Source organism: Petromyzon marinus, chromosome 82 (genome assembly GCF_048934315.1).
Source record: "Petromyzon marinus isolate PM22_M1 ecotype Great Lakes invasive population chromosome 82, UKy_Petmar_22M1.pri1.0, whole genome shotgun sequence".
NCBI lineage: Eukaryota > Metazoa > Chordata > Hyperoartia > Petromyzontiformes > Petromyzontidae > Petromyzon > Petromyzon marinus.
The window spans coordinates 414338-430679 of record NC_133747.1 but is presented as its reverse complement, the minus strand read 5'-3'; the positions used below and the strand labels follow the sequence as shown (position 1 = coordinate 430679).

Here is a 16342-nt window from a genome sequence, read left to right as displayed (position 1 = left end):
AACACCACCACCAACTCGACTACCAACACCACCAACAGCACCACCAACAGCACTACCAACAACACCAATACGACCACTAAAACCACCAACACCACCACCATCAACACCACCAACAACACCCCAATCAACACCACCAACACCACGAACACCACCACGACCACCAAAACCACCAACAACACCACCACCAACACCACCACCATCAAAACCACCAACACCACCACCATCAACATCAACAACACCACCATCAACAACACCACCACCAACTCGACTACCAACACCACCAACAGCACCACCAACAACACCACCAACACAACCACCATCAACACCAACACCATCAACACCACCAACAACACCACTAGCAACAAAGATAAAGATCCCCCTTATAGATGAAATAGACTGTTGGGGCAAGTGCTGATAGCCAGCAGTACCTATGAAGGCCAGAACGGCACACGAGGGAATGGGTGGCCAACACAACGCCCGACCGCCTTTGTCTCCCTAGTGGCGACGCTTTCACACCACACCAGGTACTCATTTGAGGCTGAGTCGACCTAGGGGAGGCCCAGGACCGGTTCACATAATCGCCACCGGTGTTGGCCTTGAGGGAATCCAACTCGGGGTCACCGGGTTCATAGCGCAGCGCGCTAACCGCTACACTATCGCTCCCCACTACACACACAGACACACACACACACAGACTCACACACACAGACTCACACACACACACAGACTCACACACACACAGACTCACACCACCTCACCGCTCCTCACCTTCGCCAGATGCTCTCCCCGCCTCTCCAACGGACAAACTGCCAGGGGGAAGCGCGTGGCGCGAGACGAGGGGGCGGTACCATGAGACCACGCCCACCGCGACGTAATCAGCCCAGAGCCCCTCCCCCCAACGGAGCTCCTCCCCCCCATGGCCACACCCCCTCGCCCCACCCCTTAACCCCCTTCGCCCCGCCCCCTCTCCCCGCCCCTCCCCCCGCTGCTTCTTCCGCTGAGGCCGGGGCGAGTGGAGGCGGCGCTTTGCATTGTGGGTGGCGAGCGGCCGATTTGGATTCCCGCTCACGGCCACCGTCGGTGGCTCGCGAGCTTCTGAAGCGGCGGCTCGCTGGCTGGGCCACCTCTACGTCGACTCAGCCCGAAGAAGGCGAGAAGCTTGCACGGTGTGGACACAGCAGCAGTGGCGGTGGTGCGGGGGAGGGGGAGGCAGAGGAGGCGCCTGGGCCACAGCCGTCTCGCGCTAGGCGCCTGCTGAGTTCACGGCCCTGCTGCTGCTGATGATGATGAGGAGAGGCACTGCCAGATTGCGGCTGATGGGATGAGTTAAATTTAGTTTTTTTGTATCTCTGGAGGGACGGATTTGTTGTCGTGGCAGAAATGGTCTCCACTAGAGGCCGCGATGTGGAGTAATTGGTCTCCTCTTCCACGCTGGGCGTAGCCACACTTTACCCCTCCACACGCGGGCTGTGAGCTCACTGGACTTGCAATGCAGAGGTGCAGGTTCGAGTCCATTTCACACTCAGCCACTCACTCACCCACCCACTCAGCCACCAACTCACTCAGCCACCCACTCACCCACCCACTCAGCCACTCAGCCACCCACTCACTCAGCCACTCACCCACCAATTCAACCACTCACTCACCCACCAATTTATCCACTCACTCAGCCACCCACTCAATCACCCACTCACCCAATCACCCACTCACCCACCAATTCAGCTACTCAGCCACCCACTCACCCACCCACACAGCCACCCACTCACTCAGCCACCCACCCACTCACCCAACCACAGAGGGATAAAGACCCTTCATGCAGTGGTTGTGTAGTATCTGCGTCAATATTTTTGTTGTTTGGTCATGGTGGTGGTCATGGTGGTGGTCGTGGTGGTGGTCGTGGTGGTGGTCGTCGTGGTGGTGGTCGTGGTGGTGGTGGCCGTGGTGGTGGTCGTGGTGGTGGTCGTGGTGGTGGTCGTGGTGGCGGTCGTGGTGGTGGTTGTGGTGGTTGTGGTTGTTGTGGTGGTGGTTGTGATTATAATTGTGACTTTAGTTTTGGTTGTATAGGTGGTTGTAGTGGTGGTTGAGGTTACAGTTGTGGTGTAGGTGGTTATGTTGGTTGTTATGGTAATTGTGGCTCTGGTTGTGGTGCTTGTGGTGGTTTTGGTTGTGGTTATAATTGTGGTTGTGTAGGTTGTGGTTATATGTGCGGTTGTGGTGTTTGTGGTTATATTTCTTATAATTGTGTAGGTGGTGGTTGTAATGGTCATAGTTGTGGTGTAGGTGGTTTTAATGGTTGTTATGGTAGTTGTATGTATTTTGAACTTATGTCGCACCCTTCCCAGCCAACCGTGCTAATTGGAGGTGTGGTTTTAGTTGTGGTTATTTTATGGTTGTTTTGGTTATAGTTGTGGTGGTGATTGTGGTTGGTGCAGGTGCTGGGATGAAGGATGCGTTCTGGGTCCTCTTGCCTTCTGGCTCCAACAGCGATGGCTCGAGCCAGCACTGCCGCCCCTGTGTCACGTTGGTCACATGACCTTGCCTCCCAGCATACCTTGCAGTCGTCGTTGATTCTGGGCCATCTTTACCTCCTGCATCTCTAGAGGAGCTCTCGCTTCCTTTAAGCGCTCTCCTCCTACCTCTGCTCTCTCTCCCCGTGTCTCCCTCCTCTCTCTCCCCTTGTCTCCATCTCCCTCTTATTTCTTGGTGGTCCAGGTTCAGGGGTCAGGAGTTTACTGGCTGCACTCCAACCTTTGACCTTGGCTGTCACTCGAGTGGATTTGTCGCACAGCAGTCAACCCATAGCATCAGGATCTGTCCCGTGACCTCCTCCTGCGCCTAGCCTGGAACAGCAGTCAACCTGTGGCACCAGGATCTGTCCTGTGACCTCCTCCTGCATCTAGCCTGGTACAGCAGTCAACCCATGGCACCTGGGTCTGTCCCGTGTACTCCTGCTCCTGCATCTAGTCTGGCACAGCAGTCAACCCATGGCACCTGGTTTGTTGTGATGATATTACCGCCACGTAGTGGCGAATGGTGGCCATTGTCGTTGTGAGTTGGTGAGCTTGTGTGTAAGTAATTGTGATTGAGTATGTGACAATCATGTCGTGTGTGCGAGTTGGATGGTAATGGTGTGTTTACGAGGGTGAGTGTGTGTGGGTGTGTGAGTATCGTGGTGAGGATGTGAGTGATGGTATGTGACAGTGTGAGTTTGATGGTGATTGTATCATGGTGAGTACAAGCAATACTGTGAGTTTGACTTATTTGCCCCCCCTCCCTTTACCCACTACCCACTCTTCCTTCCTCTTCCTCTCTCCCCCACCCCCTCTACCTCCCTCTCTTTCCCTGCCTCTCTATCCCTCTCCTTTCTCCCGTAACTACCTTGCCTGTAATACAAGAGGTCGTGGGTTCGATCCCTACCCTCACACCTGCTAGATATTTTGAGTTTGCGTGTCTCTCTCTCCCTGTGGTCGCGTTCAGAGTGTTTGGTTTCTATAAATGTCGACGTGATGATAAGCCACTTCGTTGACCGATAATTTTTGGCCTTTTCCCTTGTGTAGAAGAGCTGTGTAGCTCGGTGGGCCTTACCCGGTAAAATATAAATAGTCTAGTTTCCTCTCTTCCTCCTCCCTTCCTCCCTCTCCACACCCCCTACCCTCCAGCACAACAACAAGAAGCAGGAGGAGGAAGGTTCGTCTCCCAAGCCGAGCGCTTCCGGGTCCACCTTCATGATCCTCCCTCTGCCCCAGGGTGGAAAGATCCCCTGGCACAGGGTTACGGTATCCCACCCACATACACACAGGGTTACGGTACCCCACCCACATACACACAGGGGTACGGTATCCCACCCACATACACACAGGGGTACGGTACCCCACCCACATACACACAGGGTTACGGTACCCCACCCACATACGCACAGGGGTACGGTGCCCCCGCCACACATCCGCACAGGGGTACGGTACCCCCTACTCACATGCCAGGCTATGTGCACCACACAGAGACCCAAAGACTCGCACATAGATCCATAGACTTACACAGACCCATAGACTCACACAGAGACCCAAAACTCACACATAGATCCATAGACTTATTGACTCACACAGAAACCAATTAGCTCAAACAAAGACCCGTTGAAACACAGACAATATACTTGCACAAAGACCCATAGACTCACACAGACTCATCCACTCGTGCACCCATCCACTCAACGACTCACAGGCTTACTCGCTCACCCAATCCCTCACCTATTCACTCAGCCACTCACTCAGAAACTCGCTCAAAAACTCACCATTTTACCCACCCACTTGCTCACCCACTCAAGCACCCACTCACAGAATCACTCATAAATTCACCCACTCACTCGCTCAGAAGCTGACTCACAAAATCATTACCCACTCACTCATGCCCTCACTCGCCCACTTACCCATGCGCACAGATTCCCTGACTTACTTACTCGCTCACAGACTCCCTCTCTGATAGACTCGCTCATAGATTCACTCGCTCACAGACTCAATTGTTCACAGACTCACTCAGAAGCTCTCACCCACTAACTTATTCAGGAGCGGGTGGGGACCATGACGGACCAGCAGCGGGGGGGGGGGGGGGGGTGGGAGTAGAGTGAGTGGAGTGAGGTGAGTGGAGTGAGGTGAGTGGGGTGAGGTGAGTGGGGTGAGGTGAGTGGGGTGAGGTGAGTGGGGTGAGTTGAGTGGGGTGAGTTGAGTGGGGTGAGTTGAGTGGGGTGAGGTGAGTGGGGTGAGGTGAGTGGGGTGAGTGGAGTGGGGTGAGTGGAGTGGGGTGAGTCGAGTGGGGTGAGTGGAGTGGGGTGAGTGGAGTGGGGTGAGTGGGGTGAGGTGAGTGGGGTGAGGTGAGTGGGGTGAGTTGAGTGGGGTGAGGTGAGTGGGGTGATGTGAGTGGGGTGATGTGAGTGGGGTGATGTGAGTGGGGTGATTTGAGTGGGGTGATTTGAGTGGGGTGATTTGAGTGGGGTGAGTTGAGTGGGGTGAGGTGAGTGGGGTGAGGTGAGTGGGGTGAGGTGAGTGGGATGAGGTGAGTGGGATGAGGTGAGTGGGGTGAGGTGAGTGGGGTGAGTGGAGTGGGGTGAGGTGAGTGGGGTGACTGGAGTGGGGTGAGTGGAGTGGGGTGAGTTGAGTGGGGTGAGTTGAGTGGGGTGAGTTGAGTGGGGTGAGTTGAGTGGGGTGAGTTAAGTGGGGTGAGTTGAGTGGGGTGAGGTGACTGGGGTGAGCTGAGTGGGGTGAGTGGAGTTGGGTGAGTGGAGTCGGGTGAGTGGGGTGAGTGGAGTGGGGTGAGTTGAGTGGGGTGAGGTGAGTGGGGTGAGGTGAGTGGGGTGAGGTGAGTGGGGTGAGGTGAGTGGGGTGAGGTGAGTGGGGTGGGGTGAGTGGGGTGGGGTGAGTGGGGTGGGGTGAGTGGGGTGGGGTGGGGTGAGTGGGGTGGGGTGAGTGGGGTGAGGTGAGTGGGGTGAGGTGAGTGGGGTGAGGTGAGTGGGGTGGGGTGAGTGGGGTGGGGTGAGTGGGGTGGGGTGAGTGAGGTGGGGTGAGTGGGGTGGGGTGAGTGGTGTGGGGTGAGTGGGGTGGGGTGAGTGGGGTGGGGTGAGTGGGGTGAGGTGAGTGGGGTGAGGTGAGTGGGGTGAGGTGAGTGGGGTGAGTGGAGTGGGGTGAGGTGAGTGGAGTGAGTGAGTGGAGTGAGCGAGTGGAGAGAAATAAGCAGCTGTGAAAGTTTGGGATACCACTACTTGAAAAAACTTTACTGTACCATTGAAAATTAGTTTAATGTTTGGTTTGATTTAGAACATCTTTCCATTTATTGCTTAATTTGAAACCATAGTCTCGGTTGAAATTGTGTCCGTGTTTGTAAATTCGATTTGCCTCGTGGACAAATCTCTGATAAAAACCCGTGGGTTTGCAGAGAACCTTGGTATCGGAGAAAACTACATCGTGATCACCCACAGCGTTGTAACAGTGGTCAGCTACGGCAGAATAATTCGTTCTGCCGTGTTTCAAATCTGATTTTTGCTCACGAATTCGGTCAGAGACATGTCGCTTCGTCTCCCCGATATAGCAGTCACCACAAGTGCAGCTCAATTTGTAAACCCCGGGGTACTGTAAGTCAGGAACGACATCCTTCACGTATGGGATCAGGTCACGGATTTTGTGTACTGTATTGTTTGTCATAACTACTACTGTTACTACCACACTGTAGTGTTATTATAACTATCATAACTACTACTGTTACTACCACACTGTAGTGTTATTATAACTAGTATAACTACTACTGTTACTACCACACTAGTAGTGTCATTATAACTATCATAACTACTACTGTTATTACCTACTACTGTTACTACCACACCGTAGTGTTATTATAAGTAGTATAACTACTACTGTTACTACCACACTGTAGTGTTATTATAACTATCATAACTACTACTGTTACTACCACACCGTAGTGTTATTATAACTAGTATATCTACCACTGTTACTACCACACTGTAGTGTTATTATAACTATCATAACTACTACTGTTACAACCACACTATAGTGTTGTTATAACTATCATAACTACTATTGTTACTACCACACCGTAGCGTTATTATAACTATCATAACTACTACTGTTACTACCACACCGTAGTGTTATTATAACTATCATTACTACTGTTACTACCACACTATAGTGTTATTATAACTATCATAACTACTACTGTTACTACCACACTCTAGTGTTATAACTAGTATAACTACTGTTACTACCACACCGTAGTGTTATTATAACTATCATAACTACTACTGTTACTACCACACTGTAGTGTTGTTATAACTATCATTACTACTGTTACTACCACACTGTAGTGTTATTATAACTAGTATAACTACTACTGTTACTACCACACCGTAGTGTTATTATAACTAGTATAACTACTACTGTTACTACCACACCGTAGTGTTATTATAACTAGTATATCTACTACTGTTACTACCACACTGTAGTGTTATTGTAACTATCATAACTACTACTGTTACTACCACACCGTAGTGTTATTATAACTAGTATAACTACTACTGTTACTACCACACTGTAGTGTTATTATAACTATCATTACTACTGTTACTACCACACTGTAGTGTTATTATAACTATCATAACTACTACTGTTACAACCACACTGTAGTGTTGTTATAACTATCATAACTACTACTGTTACTACCACACCGTAGCGTTATTATAACTATCATAACTAGTACTGTTACTACCACACCATAGTGTTATTATAACTATCATAACTACTACTGTTGCTACCACACTGTAATGTTATAGCTATCATAACTACTACTGTTACTACCACACTGTGGAGTTATAACTATCATAACTACTACTGTTACTACCACACCGTATTGTTATTATATCTAGTATAACTACTACTGTCACTACCACACTGTAGTATTATAACTAGTATATTACTGTTACGACCACACCGTAGTGTTATTATAACTAGTATAACTACTACTGTTACTTCCACACCGTAGTTTTATAACTAGTATAACTACTACTGTTACTACCACACGTAGTGTTATTATAACTAGTATAACTACTGTTACTACACCACTGTAGTGTTATTATAACTAGTATAACTACTACTGTTACTACCACACCGTAGTATTATTATAACTAGTATAACTACTACTATTACTACCACACCGTAGTATTATTATAACTAGTATAACTACTACTGTTACTACCACACCGTAGTGTTATTATAACTAGTATAACTACTACTGTTACTAATACTGCTACTGTTACTATCACACGGTAGTGTTATTACAATTATAACTACTCTTACTAATATTACTTCTGTTACTACCACACCAAAGTATTCATATTACTGCAGTTACTACCACACCACAGTGTTATTACTACGGTTAATACAGCACTACCACTTAGCCGCATCACACGTGTACACTCACGTATACACTCACGTATACACAGGTGTACACTCACGTTTACACTCATACACACTTGTACACTCAACAACAACAGACCGCCATTCCCCACTAAGTGGCAGTGATGTCACCATGGTGCCTCTGCCAGGCTAGATGCACTTGAGGCCACGTGACGTGTCGAAGGTTCGCTGACACAATGTCACGGGACACACCCAGATGCCATGCGTTGACTAAGATGCTTGGTGGATGCACCAGCTGTGTCCTTTACTGCGCCAACTTGCTGCATTTTATCCACCCAGCACTCCGTTCATTGTTGTGAGCGCCGCTCCTCTGCCCTGAGTTGTTGTTGGAGGGCGACTGCCTCCAACTGCCCAGTAGCGTCTTTCACGACCCTCCTCCATAGAGGTCGATCTTAACACCGCTGGTACCGGTCTTCAGCAAGTCCACTCAGCTTCACATCCTCCCGTATTGCATCAGTCCATCTCTACTCCAGCCCATTTCTTGCCCTTTTAACCTCTATAAATGGACAAACAAGCAACTTGGGCATGAGGTGGTGGGGCATGAGGGCTACATGACCCAGCAAATGCAGCGTTGCCTGCCGGAGGAGCTCATTAATGGGACTGTGTCGCGGTCTTTCAAGGACAATCCAGCCTGGTTAAACCAAGGATGGACCGTACGCAGGCCAGCCTAAATGTTTCTAACCAGCGCAGATGTTCCATGAGGGGTCAACATTTCACAAGTATAGAGAAGGAAGGGCATGGCTGTGGTTGAGACGATCCAAAGCTTCGTGTTGCGTAACAGACCATGAAGCTTCCACACAGCATTAAACAGCCGATGAATAGATAATGCCGCCTAACTGATTCAGAGTGAGACCTCTGCTGTCAAACCGGAGCTGGTCATAAGCACACTGCTCAGATATGAAAAACTCTCCACTTTACACTCTCTACAAATGCTTCATTGTAGATAACACAACAACAACCACTCTTCGCCACTAAGTGGCGGTGACATCACCACGGCGCTTGTGCCAGGCTATGTGCACCTTGAGGCCATACCCACACGTGCACACTTGTACATTTACACACTTGTACACAATTGCACACTCGCACACGTACACACGTAAAGACAAAGGTCTTGTAGCCTACACAGAATATTAGGTCAAGTGCCCACCTATCAAGGACGGCACTAAACACAAGGGAGGTGGTGTGACCAGCGCCATGGCTGGCCGCCTTCGTCTCCCCCTTGCTGACGTTCACTACAAGCCACACCAGGTTCTCGTATTCATCTGAACCTAAGTAAGTTGGTAAATTTGTAAATGTGCAACTATTATAAGCCAGGTGATCACGAGGAGCGCACAGGGGATGAGAGATCGGTTCTGATGTTTGCTGTCGCCATTCTTAACCGCGCACTTGACTCGAACTCGGCTCGCCGGGTCCGTAGCGCGGTGCGCTATCCGCTACGTGAGCGCCGATGCCGCGTCAGTTGTTTCTGTCACAGTTGTTGCCGCCACTGCTCGCACCCGTAGCCCTCATCGTCCTCCCCGTCGTCGTCGTTGTAGCGCAGCGACCCGGCGTCCCGTCTGGCGGCCGCCCGCAGCGGATGTCCCCGTACTTCCAGACCCTCGCCGTGGCCGAATCGCAGCGCCAGCGCCCCGAGCCGGCCTCCCTGAGCTCGCGGGAGGATCTCGACCGCTGGTAAAACGGTCGTGGCCGGCCCAAGTTCGAGTGCGCGCCCTCCCTTCTTACAGGTGGCCCAACTCGGATTGGGAGCTTGGGCAAACGTCTCCAAGTCGGCAGCCTCTCACCACCGGTGTGACGGATCAGAACTGGTTTCTAGTGCATTGCACACAATACCCGCTTGACCACTCGATGTCCGATCACGGCCACAATGCACCAGTCCGCTACTCCTTACGCAATCATCTCGCTCGACCACCTCTATCCATTCAGAGCGGTCTACATCGGCCGCTTCTACTGCCACCCATGCGCCCACCACTCGCTCTGCCTGCCTGTCAATTGCCTTCAACCCAATGGCTTTGAATACACCACACAGTCTCATTGGCTCTGGGAGAATAAGCAGGCCTGGGCTTAGTGCTTAGATGGGAGACTCCCTGGAAATATCGTGTGTTGTGGGCTTAGGCCACAAGGTGACTAGTGGAAGGCATGCATCGATGGATTCTTGATTCCATCTATCCTTATCATTGAGGTGCATCCTCGTCGTATTCATGACGTTCTACTTGGTACCATTTCCTCCCACACACACCACTCAATCCAATTGGCCAAACATTCCAATGTAGCGGGAACCTCCTGATAATGTCTTGAGACTCAGTAAGGCTCTCCTGGGTAAACAGAAGGCAGCTTTAACATTTTGTCATCAGTCACCCTTTAACCCTTTACTTGCAAGCGCCAGCCCCACCACACCCTGCCGCATCCCATTCGCAGCCTCTGCAGTGAGAGAGGGGAGAGAGCCGAGGCCGATATCAACCCAGGCGCGGTTGTCCAATTGACGGCAAGCGGCCTGGCCGTCGCATCGGAGTCACTTCGCTCCACTCCGGGGAACACGGTGCGTGACGTCATTTTAGCAAGATGGCCGCCTGAGGCGCGCTCCTGGGGTGCTCCCGGGCCGCGCTCCTAGCAGCGGCTGGCGGGGCCGTTTGTGAGGGGGCCGAGGGGGCCGACGGAGGGAGCCGATGGAGCCGAGGGAGCCGACGGAGCCGGGGGGGCCGGGGAGGGGTGACGGAGCCAGGGGGGGGCCGACGGAGCTGGGGGGGGGGCCGACGGAGCTGAGGGGGGGACGACGGAGCTGGGGGTGGGGGCGACGGAGCCAGCGGGGGGGGGGCGACGGAGCCAGGAGGAGGGCGACGGAGCCGGGGGATGACCGACGGCGCGAGCAGAGGGAGCCGACACTGACTTTCTCACACATCATACACTGACTCCCTCACACCATGCACTGACTCACTCACACCATGCACTGACTCACTCACACCATGCACTGACTCGCTCATCATGCGCTTACTCACTCACACATCATACACTCGCACAACCACTGACTCATTCACTCATCATACACAGGTTCACTCATCGTGTGCTGGCTCACTCGCACATCATACACTCACACTGCCGCTGACTTGCTCACACATCATACACTGACTCACTCATCATGCGCTGACTAACTCATCGTGCGCTAACTCACCTATCATACATTCATTCAAGCTACTACTGACTCACTCATCATACGCTGACTCGCACATCATACACTCACTCACGCTGCTGCTGACTCACACATCATACACTGGGAGTGTCGTGCTGCCAGCTATGGCTGCAGGTTTTTGTCGTACGTGTTATGTATATCGTTTATTGTTAAATTTAAAATCACAGTTCCTATGATTACTGTTGTTACTTTGTTTTTATAGCTTTATTTTGGTGATTCGAAAACATGGTTAATCTAAATTGTCTTATGGTTGTTGTTGGCTTGCACCACTTTGATTTTTTCACACAGCGTATTAATACGTTTTTTTTTTTGTGGAATATTTGCTGGTTTATTCCTGGATGTTTCTGTTATGCGTTGTCGCTTTAAGATGTTCTGTGTTCAAATTTTGTTTGTTGCGGTTGCACCCGACTTAAGAGCCACATGGCTCACAGGGCTATACCTAATAAATGAAACTTGAAACTTGAAACCCTTGTCTCTACACACCAACCTGCAGCATGTTCAGAACTCATCCAGCTGACTGTTCATCAACCCACCCTGGCCAACCTGCTCCCAGTCAGCTGTTCCCTAACTTGGTAATTCGTCCGAATCGGCTGGCAGTGATCCAGCACTTTGGAGGCAAGGGTTGGCCACTCCGTGCTGGCCACATCACCCCCTCGTGTGCCGTTCCGGCCTTAACAGATGTTCGCTCGCAGCATTTGTCCCGGCGGCCTCTTGGGGCGATAGGAGGGATCTCTGTCCTCTTGAGCTGGTGACCGAGCGATCGTTTGAGTGACGCGGCTCCCTGCCCACACATCGCCACCGCAGAGCGCGGGTCGCATGGCCCAGGATTAGGGCGAGCTCAGCCTCGCGGTCGCACACGGGGAGCCAGAAGGAAACCCCACTCAGAAAGTGGAACGTATCGGCGACGTCCTCTTTGGTAACAAATGCCCTCCCTCTCTACTCCACTCCCATCACTTCTCACTTTCCTCATTCCGAGTGTGGCAATGTCTGACAATCCCTGTGTTTTCCCTGTCCCCAAATAGAATGTCAAGAAAGGCTCGGCATCCTCTTGAGCGAGTGGAAGCAGCCCATGAGGTGCGGTCTTGGTCGTGAAGCCCGTTGCGCTGACGCTACCGACGGCAGTGTCGCGCTTTTATTCTGCCCTCGGCTTCTTGTGGTGCTCACAAGGGGCCGGCATTCCACCGCACTCGCTCCCCCGCAACTCAACTACTCCCATTGCAAGGCCCACTATTCGATTCCGGATCAGATCATTTGTATGGTCTTGTTATCATTCGTATTGTTTCTCAATTATTCTCCGTTTAACGATTAAATGTAATAACTTGTTCAGTTTTGTGTGCTCTGTTAGCCACGGTCTCGCGTGGTAGGGGTGGCTCGCAAACCAACCTGCCGCACCGGTGTCACATTGACCATCACCACCATGGGCTTAAATGTCAAATATATTGAACGATTGGAAATAATAACTTCTCACGCATGCAACTCGGCGCTTTCATCAGGTGCGTATCGCGTGGCGTGATTAACAATCGTGCGGTTAGGGTCGAAGCTAGTTTTGTGTTGTTTATTAAAGTCGGGGCCATGGTCCGGTCGGCCCAAGTGCATGTAGAGTCCGGGCTCCGCTCGGTTCGGGGTACTGCCGGTGCACCCACGCTCGTGACGCCGGCACTGGTGTCTCTCCACAGCCCGAGCGAGCGCTACGAGGAGGAGATGGTGGTGCGAGCCGAGGCTCTGGTCAACTCCGGCAGGTGGCTGGTACAAAGGTACGAGCAGGAGAAGAGCCGTCTCGCCGACGGGTTGCTCCACCCACGCTCGCACGGATGGCCGAATGACGTCGCGTCCGCCGAACCACCGACCCGACGGACGACCCCCGCCCAGCCGCCAGCCCACGGGTACCCCCAACAAGTAAATCACCCGACAAGCATCATCCTGACCCACCGACCAAATAACTTAAAGACCGATAACTCGCCACCCCATCCTTTGACCCAATAAAACACTTTCGCAACAATATATATGAACACGCCACCCGACTTGCCCACCCTCTGACTCTATAAGACACCGAGGCTAATACAATACAAAGGCAACGCAAAACTAGTTTAGCGCCAATGGATTTGACTAAAACCACTCGTGCACAAGACCAGTTGAAAAACTATCCTGACATTTTTATAAATTAATACACACCGTGAGGAGGGTAATTCCTTAATCGGCATGCTCGAAGTGGTCGAGTGACACGGATGTATGTTCTCCTGTACGTGCATTACACGTAGTTATGTTCTCCTGTAAACGAGGGCTACTCCGAGCAAAATGTGCACAGCGCACGCTGCGCTCCCACGGTTTTGTCTTTATGATGAGCCACGCTTTCCATGTCACAGCGATCTGCAGGTTCTGCGCTTGTTTAGTTTGAGGCTGTAGTCATCGCCGCGATGCCGCCAGGGAGTCTGCTGAGTGAGCTCCTGCGCCCCATTATCAATCGAAGGCTCGCGTCGACGAGCCGCGTGCCGTCAGGCTCGTTCGGAACAGGACTGTGGCTGGGAGGGCTCGGCGGGTTGTTTACAAGTTCTAGGGAGACGCCGCCGTGTTTACACAACCAATGGGGGAGCAACGTCGGCTCGGAATGAACTCAGAAAAATTATATCACTTGAGAGAGAAGGCTGCAGATTTGTGCGTGCCGTTGTCTCGTTACCAGCTTTTGGTGAACACTTGGGTGTCACGTGGTGCATTTTATCATTCTCGTGACAGACTGCAAAGGCTGAGGGGGAATTTCCTCACATCCGACATGACACAATATACGCACAGACACACGTAAAATGTACCCCCTGTACTTTCCAATATTCCTATAACTGTGCTTGATTCAAGACACTTATTACCTTTTTATCGGTGACACATTTAATGGTCATGTTTTTTTCTGGCTGTTTTGTGTGCTTGGGTCTTTGGGACTGTCCGTGATGAACAAAAATAAAATTAGTTCCTTGAGTGTAATCCCCTCCATATACGTAGGCTTTGTTCGGGCACTCCAGTTTGCTGCCACACACGACAACCAATTCCGCTCCTGCCCTTGCCCTCAGGACCCTCTTGGAAATGCAGCTTGAGACCACCAATCACTGCACCGCCACTCCCCGAATACATGATATTGCAACATTGGTCAAAAATAAAATCCATTCCAGTCGTTCTCAGCACAACAACGGATGAAGGCCCCTCCCGTACGTCGCGTTCATAATGGGGGTCATTTTACCATATTTCACCACGCTGGTGAGTGCGAGTTAGCAAAGCATGGGTGCCGGTCAGTCCAGATGTCGCTCGCCACTGATGCGTGCCGTGGGTGGGAATCGAACTCGGGTCGCCGGGTTTGTAGCGTGATGCGCGATGCACTGCGTCACCACTTCCCAAACGCACGTATTGCACCATGTACCTGTACTGTACGAAACAAGTGTTGGCACACGCGCATGTCCTCCTTTCTTACAATTGCTATGACGCTTCTCTGGATCCCCTTGCTGGCAGGTGCTCAAGTCATCCACTCGCTCACCATAGCACTCTCATGGGGCAGCTGCAGGGAAGAGGTTTCTGATGGGGGCGGGGTGGTATCTTTTAAACAGCGCCAGGCACACCCCCAATTCTCCATTTCACAGCCTCGAGACGTTTTGCACATTTGTAGATGCAGGGCTTTACATTCCTCGCTCTACATTCCCCCCAGGATGCTACTGTAGGCTGGCTCGGAGTGGGAAATATCGGCGTAAGGCACTACCACTAGAGTGTAAGGTATGCCTTTCCATAATAATGTTTCATTATCGTCCTCATAATCTTATAAGTCTATAAACAGGTTTATACAAAATTATGAAGACCAAATAAAGAGAGATTGATGTGGCGTGGCAAAATAATTCCCGGTGCAGCGATCCGGAGCTGTTCCGGCTGAAAGTAAACATTGAGCGGCGCGATGGAGAGAAAGAGCAGTTTAATCACGAGAGAAGAAGGAGCGATGAAGGGACCGCTCCTACCCCTTGTAGCAAGCCTCCCTTCTCACTCCTCTGGATACTTCACTGTCTATCAATGCTCACAACATGCTCGATTCTATCCTTGTTTTTTTTATTCTCGTCGATTCTTTTGTATGGAAGCCCCCGTTTCAGTGAGCCCGGTGCTCTCCTCCATCCCATAGGCATTAGGACGAGACTCGCCTCCTCCCGTGGAACGTCTGACCTCCATGCCCCTCCCTGCGCTCCGCTCCCACAATGCTCCGTCTCCTCACCAGTTCCCAAGTTCTCCATTCGGTGGCCACACTTCCCCTACAAGGTGAGCCTGCAAGCGGACCCGGGAAGCTGCGATCCTTCGTGAACTCGCCAGCGCTTTCCTTCAGCATCTTTCTCTGGAGGCTTCCTGAAGTCCGGAGTTCCGGACTGATTAAGAAGCTGAGTCTGTCTAAACTTCTTTATTACCTAAGGATGATTCCTTCCCGCATTATTTTTTGTACGGTGTGGCCCAAAAGTCAGGACACATTGGGTTATTATTGTAGAGTGTGGCCCAAAAGTCAAGACACATAAGGTAATTTTTTTACAAGGTGGACCAAAAGTCAGGACACTGAGTGATTGTCCAGGGTGGCCAAAACGTCATGGCACATCGGGGTTATTGTTGTACAGTGTGGCCCAAAAGCCAAGACACATAGGGTTATTGTACAGGGTGGCCTAAAAGTCAGGACACATTGATTTATTGTTCAGGGTGGCCCAAAAGTCAAAAGACAATTGGTTATTATACAGGGTCGCCCAAAAGTCTTGACAAGTCTCACACAGAGAGACATAGACTCACACTCAAACTCACTCACGCTAAGACCCAGAGGCATTGGGACCATGGAGACCCCTATATTTACATATAGCCTCACACCGAGACCCATCGAAACACAGAGACAATATACTTACACAAAGACACATAGACTCACAAACAGACTCAGACAATGGACTCTCACAGAGAAAAGACTCACACAGAGACCCATAGACATACACATCGACTCACACTGATACCCATCAACTCATACAGAGACCCAAAGACTCACACAGAGACCCAAAGACTCACACAGAGACGCATCCACTCGCTCACCCACTTATTCACTGCTTGTGCACCCACCCACTTACTTACCGACTCCCTCACAAGCTTACTCGCTCACTCGATTCCTCACCGACTCACACATCTACTCAGCCACTCACTCACC

At 51.2% G+C, this 16342-nt stretch overlaps 1 long non-coding RNA gene across 1 annotated transcript; it reads left to right on the top strand.

Annotated features, from left to right (window-relative positions):
* The first annotated feature begins 1033 nt into the window (after positions 1-1033).
* On the top strand, positions 1034-13267 carry LOC142907755 (uncharacterized). Its single transcript, XR_012931254.1, has 4 exons — positions 1034-1166; positions 3660-3776; positions 12180-12231; positions 12834-13267. It is a non-coding gene; the product is annotated as an uncharacterized LOC142907755 (long non-coding RNA).
* Positions 13268-16342: the final 3075 nt, after the last annotated feature.